Source organism: Panthera tigris, chromosome B4 (assembly GCF_018350195.1).
Source record: "Panthera tigris isolate Pti1 chromosome B4, P.tigris_Pti1_mat1.1, whole genome shotgun sequence".
NCBI lineage: Eukaryota > Metazoa > Chordata > Mammalia > Carnivora > Felidae > Panthera > Panthera tigris.
In genome coordinates, this window is record NC_056666.1 from 73471784 (window position 1) to 73484279 (window position 12496).

At 43.9% G+C, this 12496-nt stretch overlaps 1 long non-coding RNA gene across 1 annotated transcript; it reads right to left on the reverse strand.

Annotated features, from left to right (window-relative positions):
* Positions 1 to 5878: 5878 nt before the first annotated feature.
* LOC107179970 lies at positions 5879 to 11998 on the reverse strand. The gene is made up of 3 exons (XR_001510698.2): positions 11923 to 11998; positions 11601 to 11778; positions 5879 to 6041 (listed from the first exon to the last, which is right to left on the reverse strand). It is a non-coding gene; the product is annotated as an uncharacterized LOC107179970 (long non-coding RNA).
* Positions 11999 to 12496: the final 498 nt, after the last annotated feature.

Here is a 12496-nt window from a genome sequence, read left to right on the forward strand (position 1 = left end):
AACAAAGAAAACACGTATTCTTAAGTTCATCTTTGAGTAAACCCGAACTTCCATCTGAAAATGGGCCATGGAGCTCTGCCCAATTTTGAAGAAATATTAAAAAACATTTGGATCAACTACAATATCAATATACCAGTGTTACAAATATCTGATTATCTATATTCATTGTAAGCACCACAAACAAAATAAAAACTATACCTAGAAGATACTTATGAAGCACTCAGGCTTTGAGAACCTGATTTCAAGGATCCACAAAGACAAAGAAATGAGCATTCATTAAAAACTCCATACTTCACAGAAAGGTTGAAATCTGGGATGCCCGGGTGGCTCAGTTCGTTAAGTGTCAGACTTTAGCTCATGGCACGATCTCGCAGTTCATGAGTTCAAGCCCTGCATCGGGTTCTGTGCTGACAGAGCAGACCCCGCTTGGGATTCTCTCTCTCTCCCCTCTCTCTGTCCCTCCCCCACTTGTGCTGTCTCTCTCAAAATAAGTAAATAAGCAAACTTGAAAAAAAAGGGGGGGGGAGGGGAGTTAACATTTTCCACGGCAGGGAGTTACTGCTCTAAAGCACCATCTCAGCTTCCTTTCTTGGGTTTGTAAGACTCCGAAATTGTGCCAAAGTTGCCTATCAAGAAATGTTGCTACATTGCAGAAGCACGTGAGTTTCCAGGCTACGCAGACTGGATGTTGCCTGGGAAACCGTTACTGGCTTCTGCTTACAGCTAGAAGGGAAAATGTCTGTTCCTGAGGCAAGAATGGCATCAGAATTCTCTCTGGCCCTTCTGTCGTTTCTGCAATCCTCATGGCTTATCTGTCCCCTGTCCACAGCTCCCATTTGACCTGATTTTGTGTGATTCCTAATTCCCAGGTGTTTGCTTGAATTTGACTCTCTCACTCTCTAGACAGAAGTAAAAACCTAATGACTGCAAAGCTGTTTGGTTTTACCTACATGGTGTATTTATTTATTTACTTATTTATTTATTTTGACCGATGTTTAAAAATCAGGATATATCTCATAAAAACCTTTACAGCTTTGCTTTTTGAAAAATTGGAGTACCTGGCAATAACTGAAACTATTTTCTCTCACAGAGCAGTCTGTTAGAACAGAAGGGCTAGTGCCTACTTAAATGGCACGTGTTCTCCATTTTGCCACAATCCCCACTATTCCCTATTGTCCCCGACAATGAGACTGTGTATTAAGTTTTCATTTACCACTCTACTTTCGCTTTTTTTTTTTGTCTTCATGATCGAGAGGTATTTTTCTCTTCCATGTATTCGTAAGAAGCAGCAAAATGAGATAGGAGAGGTTTAAGAATTTCAAGAAAAAAATATACAATACATTCTCAGAGGATACAAAGACTATTTCTACATGTTTAAATGGAAAATGAGTATACATCCAAGAACAGATCCTGCTTCACATACTGTCTTATATCTCACATCTAATACCTACGGCTATTGGAGCCGGCTATGGACCATAGCGTTTCCTTCTAATTTAGCAATAAATGCTATATAGTCAATGATTCTTAGCATAAACGAATCTGGACGTCCTAGCTCACTGACCCCCTGATCATTTAATCTTTGTAATCGTGGTTGTGTGTAGACTATGCTAGAACAATCAACGACTTTAGCCTATAGTTTTTAGCTAAAGAGAAGGGAAGGGAAGGAAGGAGAGAGAAGAAAGGAAAAGGAACACAAATAGCACTCAACAAATGTTAACCGTAATATGCGTATTATATCGATGCCGAGTACCCTTAGCATCAGGCTTAGGGTATTTTCCTCTCTTCTTGGTAATTACTTCAGCCTACTGGAGACAAGGCAAAAGTTTACTGCAGTTTTCTGCGCTCTCTAATGAATTGATCATTTAAAAAAAATTTTTTTTAACATTTATTTATTTTTGAGACAGAGAGAGACTGAGCATGAATGGGGGAGGGGCAGAGAGAGAGGGAGACACAGAATCTGAAACAGGCTCCAGGCTCTGAGCTGTCAGCACAGAGCCCGACGCGGGGCTCGAACCCACGAACCATGAGATCATGACCTGAGCCGAAGTTGGATGCTTAACCGACCGAGCCACCCAGGCGACCCGATCATTTAAAAAATCCTAGGGTCGCCTGGGTGGCTCAGTAGATTAAGAGTCCGACCTTGGCTCAAGTCATCTCACGATCCGTGAGTTTGAGCCGTGTGTGGGGCTCAACACACACAAAAAACACACAAAAAAACGTTTTGTTTTTGCTCTGTACTGACAGTGTGAAACCTGTAGCTTGCTTCCAATTCTGTGTCTTCCTCTCTCTCTGTCCCTCCCCCATTCATGCTCTCTCTCTCTCTCTCTCTCTCAAAAATAAACATTTTTAAAAAATTGTTTTAATCCTAGGTTTTTAAGGACCTTGTTTGTTGGAAAGGAAAGCGAGGAAACAGACCTGCATGTGGTCACGGGATGGTAGCAGACTACAGATACCCCAAAATCTCCTTAGAAGGTGCAGACCAAGGTTACCCTGGTGGCCTTCAGGGAAAAAGCTTCTCAGGTCCTAGGTGGCATCCCGTGGTCAAAGCATCAAGTACATAAAGGGACTTTAGCCTGAAGATGACAGACCGAGGGCTAAATGGGTTTAAGTCTCTGTCCCCAAAATGTAAAATAAGTGATTAGGATAGGCAGAGCTGGTCTGAATAGGCACACTGGATTGGTTCAGATGAAGCAGGCTCGTCTGTTAGCACAGATGAGTCAAGGCTAGACACAATTAGGGCCATAAAAGAGGAAGTCCTGAGCCACCTCTCCAGGGCAGTCTGAGGCTCTGGAGACATGCCCTCTGGCTGGCTGAGGCTGCTGCCTCCGTCCAAGCCTGCTGGCAGAAGTGACGGCCCAGCACAGCAGCAAGTGGCCAACAGGAGCTCCCGGCTGCCTTTTTCTGCAGGGTAACAATGTGGCGTGCTTCCTGACCTCTCTTCCTCCTCTGTACCGAATGATGAAGGGACAGGACAATCAGAAAATCTTCCTTGTGCGAACACGGAAGTATGCATTCCTCATCAGACACAATCACAAGGTAAAGAAACCGCATCAGCCTTGTGGGCTGGGTCCTGGCCCTGGCGGTCAACGACATACCCACGCACTCTTGAAACATCCGCTGAGCGCTCAGTTAGACCGGAGGCTTTTGCGTTCCCCTCCCCCCACGCTTGGGGGCTTTCCCATTCGAAGAACTAATAAACTCCCTCTCTAGTTTTCTTCAACAGACCAAGCACGTGACAGGCGAGGGCTCCGATTTTTTTTCTTCGCCTGTTTCCTCCTAAAATTTAAGCCCGCAGTTAGCCACACTAAACTGCAAGAGAGTGCGGGCTAACACAGCTCTGTGAAGCATACCCCACGTTTTGTTGTTGCTGTTTTCCTGAGGAGTGCCAACAATCCGAATAAGAATGTAAATAAATAAGGTATAAGGAATTTCCCCCAGGACCTCACATCTGCAATTCCACCCAACGTCAAGGACTTCTGAGCCTGCTGTCCCCAAACATATGCCTGAAACCAAAGCAGTGACATGTCCGGTGGTGAACTGGGTGCTGTCTCCTCAGCTCCAGCCTCTCTCTTCCCTTGATAATAAAACAGCCTGCTTTACTTCACCACAACATTTTAATTCCCCTGTATGTCGCCATTCCCTGTGTGGCCGCCCATAGGCGTGGAAGCCGCAGGGATCGGGAGGTGTGAAGGGCCCAGTTTGGGGGAGGACAGACGGGGAGTAGGCTGAGGCAGGCTGGATCTGCAAATTGCTACTTCCTAGCTGACTAGCGTGGCCTGACACCCTGCGGGGTGGTTTAAAAAGTAACAGCTAATGGACACATATGTCTGGAATGTAAAGGAGCCGCCCAGTCCATGGCGCCAGTAATCATTGTTGCTGATTTTGTAAAAAGGGTTAGTGTAAATTGTTAACATTCTGAGCGGTTGATGATGCGCTTAGTGTGCGTTCAGAAGGATCTACTCGGTATGCGCTTGTGATGTATTATTGTGATCTACGGGAACCCAGATGCCTTGTCAATTGGGGAGCCTCAGACCTCACCGAGGCACCGCGGCATAAGTATTTGCCTAACATGCCTGATGAAGAAAAGGCAAAATGTTGAGTATTTTCAGAAAAATTCTGACAGGATGTAGCCGGTTAAACGCAGCCTCTGAAAGGGAAATGAAATTGTAAGCTACACATCTTTTTTTTTTTTTTTTTTTAATGTTTATTTTTGAGACAGAGGGAGACAGAGCGCGAGCAGGGGAGGAGCATAGAGAGAGGGAGACACAGAATCTGAAACAGGCTCCAGGCTCTGAGGTGTCAGCACAGAGCCCGATGTGGGGCTCGAACCCATGGACCGCGAGATCATGACCCCAGCCGAAGTCGGACGCCCAACCGACTGAGCCACCCAGGTGCCCCAAGATACACATCTTAAAAAGAGCATAGACTGCAGACAGAGAAGGGGATGGAGGAAGAAAGGAACACCTGTGGGAAGATAAATCAGGAAGGCACGCCCGGGTTTCAGATTCGAAACCAGGTAGCGGCGTAGGGAGAGAAGAGGACAGATCACAGAGTGGTCCAGAAAGGAGAATGGGCTCCACGCCTGGCGGCTGAAGGCAAGGAGGGAATCACAGACGATCTTGCAATTTCTGTCGTGGAGCGATTAAGTAAATATTGACTTCACTTACTGAGAGGAGGAACAAGCTTGGGGACTAATATAATTAGTTTAGAATTTATTTTAAATTGGATACTTACGTCATCGCGGAGTTTATTCAACCAGGAACAAAGAGCCGTTTCTTTCTTAGCTATTTTTGCCATGTGTTTTAAGACTGCCCCGTGATTTAACTAGCATGCATCACCAAGAATAAACGCGTATATAGAAAATAAACACGGTCTTTTGTTCTAATACAAATATATAGGGTGACTGAGTCCACAGTTATGCAACACCTAGAAATCATGACTAAGAAACTAGAACATTGACATAGAATTCAAAGATTTATGATCAGGGGTCAATAAAACTGGTAATCATCAGATTCAGAGAAGTGAAAGTCATTTAGAGTTCTCCCTTTTCATTTGTTTGAATGTATTTCAGAGATTCCACAACCGACTGTTAAGCAAAAGAATGTCCTAAAGGAGAAAGAGGAAGGTAACAAGAAATAAGCAGTAACACTAGTTTTGTAAATAATAATTTGGAAAAATGTCAAAAAGTCTACTATTTCACTGGTAGAATGGACTAGTGATCAACAACTGATTTATAAAACAAACAATGCAGGGTGCTTTGGTGACTCAGTGGGTTGAGTGACCCACTTCGGCTCAGGTCATGATGTCGCAGCCCGTAAATTCCAGTTCCCGCATCAGGCTCTGTGCTGACAGCTCAGAGCCTGGAGCTTGCTTCAGCTTCTGTGTCTCCCTCTCTCTCTGCCCTTCCCCCACTCACGCTCTGTCTCTGTCTCTCTCTTTTCTTTTTTTTTTTTAATGTTTTTATTTTATTTTTGCGACAGAGAGAGACAGAGCATGAGCAGGGGAGGGACAGAGAGAGAGGGAGACACAGAATCGGAAGCAGGCTCCAGGCTCTGAGGTGTCAGCACAGAGCCCGATGCAGGGCTTGAGCCCACAGACTGTGAGATCATGACCTGAGCTGAAGTCGGATGCTTAACCAACTGAGCCACCCAGGCACCCCTGTCTCTGTCTCTCTCAAAACCAAATAAACATTAAAAATTTTTTAAAAAAATAAAATAAAATAAAATAAAATAAAATAAAATAAAAACAATGAAATTCAGGTCAATCGTTATAATTATAAAGTAAATATTCATTTGAAAAGAATCTGACCAGAGGCCACTTTTTCCAGAGCTATTTTCAATTATTTTATTTTTAGTAAAATTTTTAAAATCCTTTTTCAGTACTATAAGTAATATCCCAACATAAGGCCATAATTGCATTTCCAACAACGAATTGTAGTCATCGGCTTCTGTTTTTCCCTCACTGACTGTGAGCTTCTGAGCACAGAGAACATGCCTCAGTCGACCTTGTAGCTGGATGCCAAGCACTGTGCCTGGGTGTATCTAAGTGAAGGAAGAAAGGGAAATTAGCATGCATCAAAAATATTAAGCAACGTCTGCCTTCCTGGGCAAAGAAACTTCATGTTTAGCAATTTAGCAGTTAATATCTCTTAAAATATTGGAACTTTTTCTTTATAAATAGAGTATGACCAGGTTTCAGACAGCCTTGAAAATAAAGAAAATTATTGCATCCACAATCCCACCATGCAAATATAGGAAGGGTTAGCATTTTGATTTAGAAAGAAAATAAAACTAGCAGTTAGAATTAATCTATAATGCACTTAAAAGCATGTATTTTTTTGAAATATCCGGGTGTTTTCCTTAATTGACTGTGTTGTGGATAGCCCCATACAATGGTGCGCCTGGGTGGCTTAGTTGGTTAAGCGTCCAACTCTTGATATTGGCCCAGGTTATGATCTCATGGTCATGATCTCATGGTCTTGAGATCGAGCCCTGCATTGGGCTCCGTGCTGAGTGTGGAGCCCTGCTTGGGACTCTTTCTCTCCCTCTGTCCCCATCCCTCCCCAACTCGTGCATGCACATTCTCTCTCAAAATAAAATTTAAAAGAATTTTGAAAAATTAATTAATTAAGAAATAAAATGCAAATCATGAATGTGAAAGGAAGATCCACTCAGATCCTTCTGAGTGGGAAAGCGTTGATGCTCCCAGCATTTTTGGAGTCGAGGATGGAGCTTCTTTATTTGCACAGTTTATGCCAACACAGATCGAGGAAAAGAAGTGTTGTCCCTCCTAAATAACTAAGTCAACTAACCCGGAACATGAAACATCTCAAATAGAGTTTTTGAGAGCTTCTTGCCTGGGATTTGACATAGCTATGTTCTTACACATGGTAACTGGGTGAACTGTGGTGAACTTGGCAATGGGACATTATTCAGCCTTTAGAAAGAAGGAAATCTTGTCACCTACAACAACATGGATGAACCTTGAGGACATCACGTTAAGTGAAATGAGGCAGTCAGATAGACAAATACTGTGTGATCCCACTTGGGTGGGGTATCCAAAGCAGTCACATTCATAGAAAGAGAAAATCCAAAGGTGGCTGGTTGCCAGGGACTGTGGAGATCAGCAAAGTAGAGTCCTGCTTTAATGGATATAGAGTTTCAGATGTGCAACATGAAATGCTCGTGCGATCCGTTGCACAACAGTGTTGTGAATATACTGAACACTACCGAACTGCACACTTACAAGTGGTTAAGATGGTAATAAAAAAGACAGAGAGAAAACTGGAATCAGAAAACTAAGCCAGTGGTTTGGAGTCTTCTAATTAAATTCGATTGTTATTTAGAGGTAAGGGACATTGTTAAATGAATTCAAAGCCCCATTCTCCTAGGATATTACGTTATTCTTTGTAAAAAAGGTTTACAACCTTTTTTTTGCCCCCCTGAAATTCATGAACTGTGACTCTGGGACTAGGAGATTCAGGAGGCCTGATCCTTAGTCCAAGCTCAGTGGTTAGCCTGGCTGTGATTCAGGCAGTTGCTTGATCTCCCGGAGCCTCAACTTGGCCTAAGGCCCTGCCATCTTCCCCACTTCTCAGGTCTGTTCCTGCAGGGATAGGGGCACACCGGTTCACAGAGCTGTGCCATCAAATGGAGTACTTGTCAGTATTTACATTTTATTCAATGTCATTTAAAGCCTATTTTTGGGGGGCGCCTGGGTGGCGCAGTCGGTTAAGCGTCCGACTTCAGCTCAGGTCACGATCTCGCGGTCCGTGAGTTCGAGCCCCGCGTCGGGCTCTGGGCTGATGGCTGAGAGCCTGGAGCCTGCTTCCGATTCTGTGTCTCCTTCTCTCTCTGCCCCTCCCCCCTTCATGCTCTGTCTCTCTCTGTCTCAAAAATAAATAAACGTTAAAAACAAATTAAAAAAAAAAGTATTAAAGCCTATTTTTTTATAACTAAATTACTAACATAATTTACTAATTATTTTATATTACTAAAGCATGGATACATGTATACTAATTTCTAGAGTAAACTGAGCATTTACTTAGCACTTTGCTTATTCAATCTCCTCTGCTGGATTTGGGCCAGAGAGGCTAAGGAACTTTCCCCAAATCACACAGCTCCCAGGTTTCAGACTTGAACTCAACCTTTCTGCCTACAAAGGCCCTGCTCTGAAACCACTAAGCTACACACCGGAGCAGGGTAGAAAACTTGCACAAAACATAAGAATTCCCAGAAAATTTGCAGAAAATTTTAAGGAGTCCTCACAGAAAGAGGTCTTTTATAAATTCGCCTCTCATTCCATCCATCCTGCTGAAACCACCAATGTGGCTCTTCTCGACCTATAACCTCCCAAACTCCAATTCTAGCCTCACTCCTCAACAACACAGAGATTTGCAGGCACTGACTTAGTGCAGAACTGAATTCGGTTACTAAAGTGAATTTGTTACAAGTTTTAATCCAGTCTCAGAATTCTTAGTACACGATCAGAGAAAACTTTGCGCCTCAATAGAAACAAATTATTCGTATGTGCCTGAAAGTGCTAAATGCAAGTGCCTTGAAGAGAAATTATCCAGAATATGCAGACTGTTGCAAGTCATACAAAGAATACGCGTACTGTTTTGTGGTTTGCCAAATGTGATCCTTTTTTAAGGTAGCCGCTCATAGATTTGAGCATAAACACACAGCAGTTTGTTGAAATACGTGTATTTATAAGTACATATTCAGTGGGTTGATTTCGGGCCTGCTTGAAGCACTCCATTCCAAGAAGATAAGAAAAACCACAGTGTTCCTGGAAATAGAAAATGTGAATAAAATGATATCAGCTCATAGAAAGATTAGTTTGCTTTAAAAATTTTTTTTTAATGTTTATATATTTTTGAGACAGAGAGAGACAGAGCATGAACGGGGGAGGGGCAGAGAGAGAGGGAGACACAGAATCGGAAGCAGGCTCCAGGCTCCGAGCCATCAGCCCAGAGCCCGACGCGGGGCTCGAACTCACGGACCGCGAGATCATGACCTGAGCTGAAGTCAGATGCTTAACCAACTGAGCCACCCAAGCGCCCTAAGATTAGTTTACTTTTAATTTTTTTTAATGTTTATATATTTTTTGAGAGAGAGACAGCATGAGTGGGGGAGGGATAGAGAGGGAATCCCAAGCGGGCTCCACACCATCAGCACAGAGCCCAATGCGGGCTTGAACTCACAAACCATGAGATCATGACCTGAGCTGAAATCAAGAGTCAGTCCCTTAACCCACTGAGTGACCCAGGCGCCCCAAAAGATCAGTTTAAATTAATCCATGGCCGGAACTGTTAAAGAGCTGTTAATATTAAAAGAACATTATTTCTGTCCTGATATTCATAGTATTTTTCACTGTCTAAAATACTTGGCTTTCATGGGTTTGCTTCTAAATAAATCATAGTTTAAAATACATTATAAACCTGTAATGGCCTATTAACATACATTAATAGAAACCAAAAGGCAAAACCTCATTCCTGACTAAATACAATTTTTGTCTACTCTGCTACCTGCAGCCCATGGGGCTAAAACAGACTAGAGAAAACCAAACATCCATGCTGAGCACTCTTGGTTCAAATAGAGGCTCGCAGCCCAAAGTGAGCCTCCATTCCGTGCGGTAATTACAGCCTCCGTCATCTCCCAGATGATGATTTCGTATCTTCTCCTCGATGCTCAAACCTCTCATAGCACCTGCCTCGGGTTCACGTGCAGCTGGTGACCTAGACTTTGCTGCCTATTTCACTGAGAAAATAGCAGTCAGGAAAACTTCCCAAGCTTGCGCCCCCACACCTACCCGTACTCCGGCATCATGCTCCGGTACTCAGCCTGATATCTAATGTGTGCTCCTATCCAAGGCCAACCCGTCCACTTAGGCACTAGATCCCAACCCTTTCACCAACATCGCTCCAGTATTCCTCCTGCATCACCTAGTTTTCCCCATTTACTGACTTATTTCTATAAGGATACACACATACTATTACTGTTCACATCTTAAAAAGAAAATTAAAAATCTCTTAACCACCCTTCCCCCTTCTTGGGGAAGAAAAATTTTACTCTACCCGTTAAGATTCTCCTGGGTGGTATAAGAATGTTAAATGAACATGAGACAGATTAACGGGGTCTGGGGGAATTAGTTCCTACGTACAGAGGTGTCATAGATATGGGACCTAAGAAGTGACTGAGACAGGCAGCTTTATACTTCCTAGACAAAGAAACATAAATTTACGAAGAATGGACAGGACAAAGAAAAATTCTGTTTGGGAATTGTCAGTTAGTAAGGAATCTAAACAGAATTGGGCCGAGGTAGTAAATTAGCAAAAGTAACAAGGTTTGTTTGTGTAGGCTTCTTCAGCCTTGAGTTCCCTGTCTCTCATGATAAGGATGTCTCTCTTCCTCCTGGTGTAGGGAGCGTACCTTTCACATGGGAGATTTACGACCTGCTTTGTAGAGCCGGAGGAGGGTCAGACTGTTTTTGTTACACTAGCTGTCTCTTAAATAATCTTAATTTAAAAAAGCATCATGCCATTGTGGCGTATTTGGGGGCAACCTGCCCTGGGCTCCCACACTCTCCCGCTGACTTCTCATTCTTTGCTTCCCTTTATTTATAGTAAAACTCCTCCAGGGTGGTACTGTCTCTGATTCTTCTCTTATTCCTTCTTACCCACTCCAATCAACCTTTGTCGATACTACTCAGTCAAGTCACCAACGTCCTACACTGTCCATACGCTATAGCCAACTGTCAACTGTCCCGCTTGACTTATTGGCTGTCTCTGACACAGACACTCTCTCTTGAGTCCTCCCTTGAAACACATTTTCCCCTTGGCTTCCAGAACCTCATACTCTCCTAGTTTTCTTCCCGTTTCACTGACTCTTCCTTCTCTGTGTCCTGTGTGAGTTCCTCCTCAGCTTCCTGACCGTCTGCACCTAAAGTGCCGCAGGGTTCAATTCTCAGACCTCTTTTCTTCTCTATCTTCACCTTCGACACTGATGACAGCATCCAGGCCAAACTGATATATCTCCAGCCTGGCCCTCTCCCCTCAACTCCAGACTAGTATATTCACATCCCCATTCAACATCTCAATTTAGATGTGCATAAGGAATGCCGAACAAGCCCCAAATCGAACACTGGACCTCCACCCCCAAACCTGTTTCTCCTAAATTATCTCCATCTCAGTAAACAGCAACTCATCTTTCCTGTTGCTCAGGCCAAAAACCACAGGACTAGACTTGCCTTCTGTTCCTTTTTCTCACACCCCATCTTCTCTCCACAGCAAATCCTAGCATCTCCACCTTTAAAATAGATCTGGAGTCTGACCACTTCTCACTGCTCAGCTGATGTCACTCTGGTTCAAGCCTCACCTCCTGGATTATTTGATGACCTCTGAATTGGTCTCTCTGCTTCCACTCCTGCTCCACACAGTCCATAATAAGGTGGTGGACATTTTCTGCTCAAACCCTTCGTGACGGCTCCCAGAGTAAACACCCAAGTCCTTTCCATGGCCCGCCATCTACCTCCCTTTCTTCTCTGACTCCATCGCTTGTGTCTGACTCACTTGTTCACTCTAAGCTAGTCACACTCACCTCTTTATTGTTCTCTCTGCTTGGAGCTGCCTTCCCCCAGATTTCTACATGGGGTTTCCATCACCTCCCTCCAGACTTTGCTCAAATCTCATCTTCTCTGGGAGGCCTTCTCCAGACCACTGCTGGTCCCTTCTGCCCTTTCCAGGTGCTCAGCTGGGTCTCTGTAACAAAAGGCAGACTGACAAGAGAAGAGCACACAAATTAGCCTTCATAAACAAATGCCCCCAAACAAGGTTAAGCCGGAGTGTTTTTTACTCTGGGTTCGATGAAGATCGGTAGGACAAAGGGTACCAGCTAAGGGTGGTGAACTGGGGGAACTTACCCACAGCTGTTTGTTTGGATTCCTTGCTGAGTCCTGGTGTCTTCAGAGATAAGGATGTTACTTTCTTCCAGGTAAGGGGAGGGCACCTCTCCCAAGCGGGCTTTATGACCTGCTTCGGGGCGGGGGGGGGGGTGGGTCATAGAGTCCTTCCAGCACCTGCCATTTCACAAATTCCTTCAGCTTACACTATTCCGTATGAGGGAGTGCCATTCTGAGGTGATGTATCTGGAACCCTGCCACTACCCTGTTTAAAATTCCAACCCACAGCCCCTGAATCTTCCCCATCCAACAATCACGTTCCTGTTCTACCTAACATATTATTTTACTTATGTTTTTTAGTTGTCTGCCTCTCCCCATCCCAAATGTCAACTCTATAGGGGCAAGGCTTTTATGATTTTTTTTAATGCATTATTCACAGCTGTATCTCTAGCACCGAGAACGGGGTCTACCACAGTATTCCTCCTGCATCATCTAGTTTTCCCCATTTACTGACTTATTTCTATAAGCATACAAACATACTATCACTGTTCCCATCTTAAAAGAAAATTAAAGGGGCGCCTGGGTGGCTCAGTCG